The sequence below is a fragment of the Amblyomma mixtum genome, chromosome 7 (assembly GCF_055824585.1).
Source record: "Amblyomma mixtum isolate Tamu chromosome 7, ASM5582458v1, whole genome shotgun sequence".
Classification (NCBI taxonomy): Eukaryota; Metazoa; Arthropoda; class Arachnida; order Ixodida; family Ixodidae; genus Amblyomma; species Amblyomma mixtum.
The window spans coordinates 41,788,334-41,800,536 of record NC_143018.1 but is presented as its reverse complement, the minus strand read 5'-3'; the positions used below and the strand labels follow the sequence as shown (position 1 = coordinate 41,800,536).

The 12,203-nt window shown below is 46.6% G+C and overlaps 1 pseudogene; it reads left to right on the top strand.

Annotated features, from left to right (window-relative positions):
- The first annotated feature begins 7,629 nt into the window (after positions 1 to 7,629).
- Positions 7,630 to 8,608, top strand: LOC149335807 (uncharacterized; annotated as a pseudogene).
- The last annotated feature ends 3,595 nt before the right edge of the window (positions 8,609 to 12,203 follow it).

Genomic DNA, 12,203 nt, shown 5'->3' with positions numbered 1-12,203 from the left:
AGGCTGCATGAAGCGGTGGAAGCCTCCTCCGCTTCTTTTACGTTTATGCCTCTTAATTCGCCATTACAGAAGATAATAGCTTCTGCGTCTGAAGAATTGTCTGGCTGGAGAGCATGTCATTATGACAGGCCTCTCGAGGTACTCCTTTGCAGACATTGTTATGTGATGTTTAAAAAATCCCTCTCGTGCCTTTTTCTGCCGTTGCCATCTTTGCACCACAGTTTTGGGAGATTTTTTTTTCACGTGGTTTTCGTTCTGCCTCCGTACTGATGTTGCTGTGATATCACAGTAGCAGTGGTATGAATTTTATTATTTTTTCTTAGCAGTTTATGCGCTTCTTCAATAGTTATAGAAGACGTTCTTCCGTCGGAAAATGCGCATTTGGTAATTACCACTCAACCCTTAAGCTAGAGAACCTGTTTTGATTTTTCTGGGCCATTATCTACCCTGGCACGGCCACAGTGGCGAAGCATGCCAATATCGACTACGCCGCCGTGATCAGAGCAGGCACAGGTACGGGATGCGTGCTATAAGACGTTATCAGCAACCGAATCCTTTTCCTACTAGTCGTCTGCCACGTGCGGTTATATTGGCAGGACAGCCATAGAGGAGATTATTGCGGTGTGACTGGGCGCCGTCATTTTCAGTGCAATGGCGAGATGTGGTGCGGATGTTGGTTGAGGGACTCCAGAAACATCGCGGCCGCACCTGCATGACGTCTGCAACATACTGTATTCAGTTCGAGCGCTGAGCTTCAGGGCGATCACTGTCATGTTGGAGCATACAGAAAACTACTTTTAGACGAGCTGATATGAAACTGATACGTCGCAATGACATACATAGTTTCACACATGGCGCAATTGTCCCGACGATCTCCTCTCCTTCATGCAATCGTTGCCGCCTGAGGTTGCTTATGGGCAAAAGTTTTTAAGACAATTTCAAGATTTCAAGTGCTTCGAACTACTCTACTGATTATCAGGCTGCCCAGCCGATTGGCCTCGAATATCAGGCATATGGGCAGTGACAGATATCAAGTTATTGGTAGCGTAGCGTGGCAGCCACGCTCAATTTCCGTGGTGAAAGGAGTCGACGACTACCCAGAGGTCTGAAACTCGCTTGCTGATAGAACGCTGGGCCAGTACTCTTCTCAGACGCCTCAAGAGAGCTGGATTCAACTGAGCCCTAACCTCCTTTACTGTGGTTTCTGAGGCCCAGATAATGCAACTTGCGATGAACAACAGGCATAAAAGTATTTGGTGATAAGCACCTAAACGACAAAAACAAAATTTCCATCCACACAGATACCCCTTTTGCCTGAAACAAGCTTCTTAGAATCACCCACGCGCACAGATTATGGCGTCGTGCCGGGAGCATTTCTGCGAGGGTAAAAGTTTCTTCAGCTGGTCTGTATTTCAAGCCTCCCATCGTGCGCCAAAATTATGCCCCTCAGGATAGGTTCTTCAGTCGGTCAGCGTCTATCGTCGCACTGTAACTTAAATGGAAGCTGCCTATGATTCTGCGCAAGCTGATCTTTCGTACGACCAGGATGAATCTTCCTGCAAGCTGAAATCCTTCCGCATGCTTTAAGTTCCATACATCTTTCGCCTCTACGCCTTTCAATGTGCGGGTGACGATGAAATATATCACTTCATAGTATGTTGCTATCCGGCATTTTTTATGCCAATTTTTCGGTCGCATTGGTTTCATCAATTTTTTTATGCTTCCAGATAATCCTCTGCGCAAGATAATCCACGTGGTGGTACTCACGCTGTTCCAGTGCAGTTTCATTCTGTGCCCTGCGGCGGATCAGGCGGGGCGAGCTCGTCTGCGTAGAAGTTTATATCGAATCACCTGCTCGTATTTCTGAGCAGGTATGTCTCAGTATGACGGGAGTTTTCAGTGTATGATCACATGATCACATTTAAGTAATTCTTCCAGGGATTGTAAATCTGAGAATGCGGACTCTGTGAATACAAAGGAAATAACGGCAGCTCTTCGCCTCTCCACGGTTAACCATATTTCTGCGAGACATGAGTGCAGATTATCGTCTCTTTGCTATTGGCACCTGAAGTAATGATGACTGATCCTTGGAGGCACTATATTTCCAACACCATTGTTATCTCCAAAGATAACCGCAGACAAGGTATAGTCGTTGCAAGCCAATAATGCGGCTGCGCGCATCGTAGGGAGCTTAATGTGGCGAAACACTGCGAAGAAAAATAACTTGTTTCCCCTGTACTTATTAACAAGATATCCTACTGGTATCAATGTCTGCAACTTAAACATGGGGTGAAAGACCACTATGGCGGAAGCCTATTCATCAACGTAATTTTTGTCCATTTTCTTATTAATGTATAATATTTTTTTGCCTTGTTATCCGCACCCCTCATGTAATGTTCCGAAAGGGACCTTTGACGATAATAAATAAATAAATAAATAAATAGAAAGTTATGGTCACCGTTCAACAAAAATGCATAGTATGTAATAAAATACAAAAAAGAGTGGCCGTGGTCGGAACGGAATCCAGTTAATACATCTGATTCCAGATCAAGAGGAAGTAACCATCTTGTTTGGGACATGGTCCGAAACGTCGCCGGCAATCTTTTTAAGCACACTCTAGAGGAGCTGTTATAAGCTCCTGCTAGTTATTTTTATCACCCATTTGTATAATCCTTAATGCCTTTATGAAAGTACTGCTTTGCCGATATAAGCTCCCTGCGAAGTATATACAGCGAGGGATGAATTTTATCAGATGTCTATGGATTAAGACACCCGAACAGGAGTTCCTTGCGGGGGTTGCTTGCAGTGGGCAATATTTCACCTGCCCAAAGTAGATCTGTGTGTAAACGACCACTGTAACAAATCCGCAAGGAAAAATCTGGCTCAAAACAAATGCTGAAGCTTATCAGCTCTTTCAAAGGGAACCGTAATGGCGGACACAGACTCGATCAGCTCCAGTGTAGCGGGTGGGAATCCTCCATGGGAGTGCTTAACTTTTTCTCTCTTATCTCTGTTGCTATATCCATCATAAGCCTCGTTTTCGTTCTCTGAAAATAGTTCTATGCTGCGATTCACCACCAGCACAACCTTGGGAGACTGGATAATGTGCAGGCTACACGTGAGACTGATTGCGTTTCCATCGGTTGTGTGCGTTCCCAGCTAGCGCACTCGTGGCAAGAGAGCTGCTCGCGTGGCTGCTTTCAAAGAGGCGTCATTATCTCGGTGTTTCTAAATGTACGCTTCTATTTTCACTACAAAGACGATTGCTTTCTCTTTAAACAAGGACGATATCCTTTGCAGCCTATCCGCACACGATCAAAAGTACAACGACAGCTTCTCTGCTACGGTTGCGGTAGTCCCATGGTTGTCCTTTAAGAGTAGACAAGGTTGTTTTCGTGAAATCGGCTTGGTTTGCCTTTTTGTGACTAAGTACTACCGGGCTAACAAAACTCCAGGCCCTAAATACGTTATTTTATCTCAAAAATGCCGTATAACCAGGACTCGGAACCGTAAGCTGAGACAAACACGGGAGCAGGACCATGTGCTGTGCACGCTGTCTCGCACGCAACGCGAGAAACGTTTTTCGGCCACTCGTGTGCCCAGTAAACATTTCGCGCCAGGTGTACTTCGCAAAAATCTCTTTTTCGAAATATTCTATTTTCATTCTCTGCAGGTGTTCACGGGGCGTAAGCTGAAGACAAGAGGTCATCGCGGATTTTCGCCATACGCACGGGTGGTGTACTTAACCAGCTGCCATTAGAACGGAACAGCTGCCCACATAGGCCCTAACCGGAAGTTTCATGGACTTTCAGTCGGAATCTGACGTCGACGAAGTGACAAATGGTGAGGAGGAGTGCCGAGGGGAGGTCACGTTCACCGTTTGCAGCCTGGAGAATGGTCACACTCAGAGAAAGGTTCATTGGAGATCTCTTTTTACAGTAGAGACAAGATTCAAATTAATTACAAATCATTCACAATTGTGTGAAACAGAGCGACGCACACAGTGCAGTACTCGAGAAAGCGTAGAGCACAAAGAGATATTGCAACACCACGCCAGCAAATCAGTGAAGCGAAGAAAGAAAAACAAATATTAGCATCCGTGTTCTGCGAATTTGTGACGACCGAAGGATCGCGGAAGACTAGCGCATTTTCTCTCGCTCGTTCGTGGCTGGCGGACAGAGCTGTGGCCGCAGAAGTCGTGCGGTAGCGCTTTCTTGTAAGCAACCGAACTACGTGTATGCGGAGTTAATACTTGAATGTGGAGTTTTTTTCGTAGCTTAATTTTTTGCAGTGTTTAGTAGCATATTTACAGAAACATCGAGCTTAGAAACTCTTTTTCTAATCACATTTCCGAATGTTGCACCGTCTTTCTTTTCATTTCTCAGGGGTCTATAGTGGGTTCCTTGCCGCGCTCAACATTTTCAGCTGTGTATACTGATCTCTCATATTGCACAAAATATTAGCTGTGAATTCCGCACTGCTGGATGTGCTTTTGTGCGGCGCCTTCACTTTCTTATATAAAATTCTCAAGAATATTTATAACCTCACGGGAAATTGCGGTCATGGATAATACATCTTCTCTGGGCATATCGTAGTTTAGCGAAAACTAATTAGAGATCGGGCATGTCCTTCCAAACAGTTAAGTTCAACCAGCCGCACCACTCGCACTTCCGTCATTCATTGGGACACATGTTCAAGAAGGTCAGGCCTGCAATTGTGGACAAAACGCAAACTTGAGAGCCCTTTTTTCTTACAATGATGTTGTGCAAATACTTTAACTGCAACTGAGCTGTTTATGGAGAAAGCATACGCTTGCCCATTAGCTTGTATGCTATTCACTGGTCAACACCAAAATAAGTTCACAAATATTTTAAAACTCAGACAAATCACGCGTATTCTTTGTGCACGCTTCTTTGTTTGCTTCACCTTCCATTATTAGTGATAATTTGCATAGTTTTTATAACCAGCCGTACACTGTATTTTCTGGCTCCTACTCATATCGTGAGTGTGCTTATTTCCCTTCATGAGGGAGGGGACCTGGACTCTTAATTTTTTTTTCATTTCTGTGCTTGTATATTCGTCGCATTTCATACCAATTTCAGACGTCCCTTAGTTTTGTGTGAAGTACTTAGACATGTTGATCTGCTCAGGTACAATACTAATTTGGAAAGTGGCAATCTGAATTATGGAGTGTTTAATTAGAATTAAGTGCAACTGCCTACCTTATAATTGCGCCACCGCGGCTGCACGGTAGTTACGGTGCTCGGCAGCGGCATCGATCACGGCGGTGTTTGTCGCATTTCGATGGACGAGGAATGCTACAGACCGTAGGGCTGCGTGATGTCAGTGCACGTTAATAACCCCGACGTGATCGAACTTATCCATAGCCCTTCACTACGGGGTTCCCCACAACTTGAGGCGCACTGGGACCTAAACATCATCAAACAGAACGAAACTTATGTGCTTCGAAACATTGCAAGCAAGCTACGGTCTAAATTGAAAGAGTGGCCAGAAAATAAGGTTAGAGCCTTGTAATAATAATCATCAGCATGACCACGCCCACTACAGGACAAAGGCCTCTCCCATGTCTCCCCATTAACCCTGTCCTTCGCCAACTGCACCCACCGTATCCCCGCAAATTTCATGATCTCATCCGCCCACCTAACTTTCTGCCGCCCCCTACCACGCTTGCCTTCTCTTGGAATGAACTTCGTTACACTTAAGGACCAGCGGTCATCTTGCCGCCGCATTACATTCCCAGCCAAAGCCCATTTCTTCCTCTTGATTTCGACTAGGACGTCATTAACCCACGTTTATTCCTTCACCCAATCCTGCTGTTTCCGATTTCTTAACGTTACACCTATCATTTTTCCGTCCATAGCTAGCTGCATATATGCTCATCACTGGATAACACAGTGATGGGCATATATAAAGCCTAAAGCTACACAGAGTGCGCAAACATCAGACGCCATCGCGATATGGCAGTTGCTTTACTCACAAACGGGTTTTAAAAGCTCTAAAAGCGCGCACGCAATTAAAAGAACTTGCTTTCCGCCGTAAACTTGCCCGTCTTTCACTTTTTCATAAACTTTATCATCACCCATCGCTGTGTCAAGATTTCTTTGAGGAACCTGCTGCCTATTTTCCACGCCGCCATCATCCTTTTAAAGCTAAACCCAAGCCATGCCGCACATCCCTTTTTGCAAAATCATTGATACCCCGCACAATCATCGAGTGGGACCGCTTACCATCCAATATCGTTACCGAATTTAAAACATTTGAATTTCAAGAACTGATCTCCGAGCGGCGGCATGTGGTTGTTTTTTCTTCTGCTTTTCTAATCAACTAGCTTTAAGCGATAACATATTCGGTAATATTCTAAAGCGACAACTGCACAAAATAAATAAATTAATTAAAAATCCCTCGTGTTCCTTGGTTTTTGTGGCTGTTCGTTTCTCTCATCTTTATAACGAGCCCCTCATCCCCCCTCTCTTGTTTGCTTAATTGCTTAGCGAGGGCCTCGGTTCTGGCAGCCTTGACGCCATAGGAAGCATAAGAGGGTTCTCACACAGCTTCCACCCTCGCCGTTCGATGACGTTCTACGTCACATCAGCGGTAACTCAGGACGTGCTACGTCCGCCGCTTAAGAGCGTGGGGGGCGCTGGTGAACACTCTGAAGGTTAGGTTATGTGTAAAACATAAATACCCCCGAAAGCAGAATTGACAGCCGTCGCCGTAGTTCAGCGGTAGAGCACCGGACGCGTAATTCGGTGGTCGTGGGTTCGGATCCCACCGGCGGCATGTGGTTGTTTTTCTTCTGCTTTTCTAATCAACTAGCTTTAAGCGATAACATATTCAGTAATATTCTAAAGCGAACAACAGCACAAAATAAATTAATTAATTAAAAATCCCTCGTGTTCCTTGGTTTCTGTGGCTGTTGGCTTCTCTCATATTTATAACGAGCCCCTCATCCCCCCTCTCTTGTTTGCTTAATTACTTATCTAAAGACGTCGACAGTTCTAGTAGTGCCAACCTTTACCATCCCATATGCTACGATGCGCATGTTACTCTATGTATTTAGATTTAGTAATTCACCTGTTGTTGTTATTCCACCCGGTATATTTCTTGTTCGTATATGATATTTAGTTGCATGACTGCGTATAATAATTTGTTTTATTGTGGGTTTTTTCATGTCACATTGTAAGTGTCATTTCTATTGCCTACCCCCCCCCCCCCCCTTACGTAGTACACACGAAAGTATCCTTTAAGGGTATTTTCGATGAGTGAATAAATAAATAAAAAGGCAGTCCACTTCCGTGTGCTATCGAGGTACATTTTCAAGCCAGGCAACAGAAATTGAATCAAAGACTATTTGCACACTGTGGCTTAAGAGTCAAAGTCCTCGCTTGAAAATTCTTCTGATAGTTTGCTTAATCGTTGACTTGGTGTATTTTTTCAGTATGTACGTGTACCGTATGTTAGTTCGCATCAGTGTGTTTTAGTGCAATGAGCCAAATGTTATGGCGTTCTTGAACCATTGCAGGAATAGGTACGAAAATATCCGATTTTCTCTAACACTGGTTAACAACTTTAATTTCAGAGGCAGTATCCAGACCCGAGCGCCTTCCCATGAATTCTGTGCTGCCATCGACGTCGACCTCTGAGCTCGGAAATGTGGCCAATACAAATTGGGAGGACTTGGGGCCATCGCTGGCTGCAAGTGAAGACAATTCTGTTCGGTATCAGAACCTTGAGCCAACAGAAGAGGAGTTGAGGTGCATGTTCTTCCCGTACATTTCTATGAATTTTCCCGACGCTGTGAGACACATCGAATTGCATACTACTGAGAAAAAATTTAAATATACCCTGTGCCCAGCGGCGTTTGAGGCGCCCTGCAAACCTGAAATGCATATGGCCTCTTCTCACACTGAGGAAAAACCACACAAGGGCGACCAGTGCCGTTTTTCAGCTGCTTCACCTAGCAAGCTACTTCGACACAAGCGTACGCACACAGGTCAAAAACCACACAAGTGCGACCAGTGCGGTTTTTCAGCTGCCACACCTAGCAAGCTACTTCGACACAAGCGTACGCACACAGGCGAAAAACCGCACAAGTGCGACAGGTGCCCTTATGCAGCGGCTACAAAGGGAACGCTGGCTCAGCACAAGCGTACGCACATAGGTGAAAAGCCCTACAAGTGCGAAAACTGCCTTTTTTACAGCACCTAGAAATAGTGCACTCATTCGGCACAAGCGTACGCACACTGGGGAAAAACGCTACAAGTGCGACCAGTGCCTTTATGCAACAGATAGAAATCACAACTTGGTTCGGCACAAGCGTATGCACACAGGTGAAAAACCCTACAAATGCGACAGGTGCCCTTATGCATCAGCTTTAAAGGGAACGCTGGCTCAGCACAAGCGTACGCACACAGAGGAAAAACCCTCCAAATGAGAAGTGTGCCCTTATTGAGCGAATAGGAAAGAGCGTTTAAAACTTCACATGCGTACGCATATGAGAGCAGGGGTCTTTAAGTGTACTCTATGTTCATTCGTGGGTTCAAGCACTGAGAGCCTCAAGGAGCACATGTCCGGACACGGGGAGTGAGTTCTTCATTAATATGCGCACATGATGACGATGCTTAACAGTGGCACATGCCTCACCGCAGTAATAACTATCCACTTTTTGCGGACAACCGTGAGGTAACTGTTCACTGTACGGCGGACATACGGTATTTTTGTGCATAATTTTGTGCAGGCGTTTGCAGCTGCAGCTGCATGTTCTTATTAATTCGCATTATTTTAGCAGTAGACACAGCGCATCAGGTGCTTCGGTTTTTACGTGGACAGCCAGATGGTGCGCCTTGTTTGTGAAGTCGGTACCAATAAAGTGGAGACCCCCTGCTACGCTTGCCTTCTCTTGGAATCCACTCCGTCGGCCTGAAGGACTAGCGGTTATCGTAGCTTAGCTGTCTATCCATTATATCATCGCTTAGAGCATCCCGTTAGCTAACGATGTTTAAGAACAAATCATCAAACATTTCGTGTACTTCATGTTTCCCCAAATAAAATGTTTGTCAAGCCGCTACGCAGTAAACATGCATCTGTCTGCCGTCGCCTAGCCTGGTTAGATTTTTAGATCAAATAAGACGAATAATTGGCAGCTACTTAATTAGATGAATATCTGCTAACTATATAGCTGCGGAAAATAGTTTTCTTGCCGGGCCAGCCTCGCTTATCGCATGAGTTGGTTGTGCGAGGTCCCCTGACCTTCCCCAACTTGATAATACATATGAAAACTTTTGTTCGAATACTTAAAACTTGAAGGTCATTGAGCGTCGCCATCTTTTTCCGTACCGTTGTATACGTGCATGCATATCATTCACGAGTGCATCAGGTGTACTGCGCGCTGAGGCAGCTTTATTCAAGGGAAGGAAGGCAGAGGAAAATTGCTCAAGTACTCGGAGAATGAACACGGCTGCCCGAAAATTGTCAAATGATGTCCGTTTTGTTCTAATCAAGGACTTCCGCATTTACAGGTATCACAATGTGCGCATTCACGATTATGGTACGTATAATCCGCGGTCTCGCAGCCAATGCCTATGGTTGGAATCTGACTTCTGCTCATAAGACATCTCACCTGGCTACCTGGACAATCGAAACAAAGAATCCTGGTCTGCTCAGACCAACAAATCACCAATGCGAAGTACAAATGAAGGGCTGCACTACATAATTCAGCCAGCTGATTTCTTTTACGACATCACTAAAGGAAAATTCTGACTGACTTAAATTGCGAGTACACTGATCGCTTCACAAGCGAAGTAGTTCCGGCTTGTAAAACAAGCTTGAAGTATCGAAGCAAAAGGGGCGAAGAAATGTAAACTAGAAGAAAAAAGAAGCAGGTCCTTGAAACGAATATGGATGACAGCAGATAGGCGACCAGACAGTAACCTCTTTTTCTCCTCCTTCCCCCCCCCCCCCCCCCTCCATCCCCTTCATCCAAATGGAAGAGGGAGGAGTGGGTGAACCTCAACGAAAACACTCCAGCGTCCACTGTTATCCCCGCACCCCAACCACCTCATCCGACCTTTCCAGACTTAAGCTCCCATCCGCCTTGTTCTCGAGCCTTGGTCTTCTCTTCAACTATTTGAATCTGTTCGTCCTGCTGTCTGCTGTTATAGCGTCGGAGGAAGGATCAGGATTGGTTTCATAACGTAAGCTTGAATTATAAAAAAAAATAATTAGACTGAACACCGATTTTCTTTAATTTATTTCAAAACCTGGCCATCTACGGAGAGAGTTAACTACTTAGCTAATTGGTTTTCAGCTATATTATCTGGATTTCCACCCCAACGAGGACATACACAAAAAAGAGGACGACACGGGCGCTTATTGCAACTGCTTAATCAGGTGAAAGCAGTCGACATATATAGCCTTTCTTGTCGCAGTGCACATGTACAAGGCGCCAAGAAAACCACACAAATTTTATCAGAGTAGGCGCGGAGAGAGAGAGAGAAAAAACTTTATTTACACAGGAATTCGGGGCACGCCCGAGGGTCCCCGCACGACCCCACTGCACTCAAGTGTTTATGTTCCTGAGGTCCATAACACTGGCAGCACGGCCGGTGGCGATGGTCTGCACGGCCGAGTCCTCCGAGCGCAGCATGGTCTCCCAGTCCTCCCTGGTCTTGAGGTTTTTTAGGTCCCGCGGGGTAGGGTCCGCCGGGCAGAGGGAAAGGATGTGGAGGGAAGAGGCGAAGGGTTCTGGGCCTAGGGCACATGCGGGAGTGGGAAAGGATGGATGATAGTGGGCTAGGTTAAGGGGTTAGGGGAGAGTGTGTGTCTGTAGTCTGCGCCAGAGTGTTGCGTGTTTGTTATCTAGGGAGGGGTGGGGCGGGGGGGTAGAGCTGGCGTGAGGCTCTGTACGCCTGGGTCAGCTCACTGAATGTGTGCATGCGCTCCTTCGTGAATCCCCGATCCGAGGCCACCTGAGCCCGGTTTAAAGAACCTCGGGCTAAAAATTTGGCAGCCTCGATTCCGGGATTCCCGGAGTGCGCAGGCACCCATATCAGCTCCACATGGCGGGGCGGGGGTGCATCGGGCGAGTCCAGTATGCCAAAAGCAGGGAGATGAACTCGGCCTCGAGCAGAATTTAAAATCGCAGTTTTGGAGTCATTTAATATATACCGGGCTTCCGTGCGTGTGATAGCGAGTGCAATGGCGGCTTCCTTTGCAGCCTCTGGGGACGTGTCTGGAGGGAGAGGTACTGTGAGGAAGGCGGATAAAGAGTCCACCGCAGCTGCTGTCGCTTCATCACCCGTGCAGGCCGCGTCCACTCATACGGCGTACGGCCCCGATGGAGTGCCTTCGCACGGGCTCTGCGGCGCTGCCCATGGTGGGACAGGTGCATATTCCTCAGGAGCGGCCTAATGAGAAGCTCCTGGTGAAGGGGTCGTGGGATGGCGAGGAGGGTTGGGTCGTTGGCCGGTATTCTGATGCCGAGGGAATCCAGAATATACCGACCTGTGGAAGTTTGTGTGAGCCTGATGTATTGGACCTGTCGGTGGGCCTCCACCAGTTCCCCGATCGTGTTGTACAGGCCCAGGCCTAGTAATCTTTCTGTGGGTGTGTTGAGGGGAAGATAAAGTGCTACTTTGAATGTCTTGCGAATCAAAGCATCCAAAGCGTTTATGTCATGTTTGGATAGTTGTAAGTATGGGGTAGTGTACAGCACATGGCTGAGGACAAAGGCATGAATGAGGGGACATAGGTCGCGCTCCTTCATGCCTCTATGACGTCCCGAAACCCTGCGGATGAGGTGCGATATCGCGCGTACAACCTGCTTGAGTTTCTTGAGGGTAGTGGTGTTTTTGCCATCGTTCTGGATGTGCAGGCCCAATACACGGAGGGTGCCAACCTCAGGTACCGGGTCACCATTCAGTTCAATGACAATGGGGGAGCGGGGACAGCGGTGGTTCTTAGGACGGATGAGGAGCAGTTCGGACTTCTCTGGGGAGCAAGACAGTCCGATGGTCCGTGCGTAATTTTGGGTGAGGGTGGCTGCTTCCTCTCAGGTGCTCTCTATATCGCCTTCACTGCCGTGAGTGGTCCACAGGGTGATATCTTCGGCATAAAGAGTGTGCTTCAGGTGGGGAATAGTTGACAATTTTCGGGCAAGGGGGATGAGGGTAACGTTAAAGAGA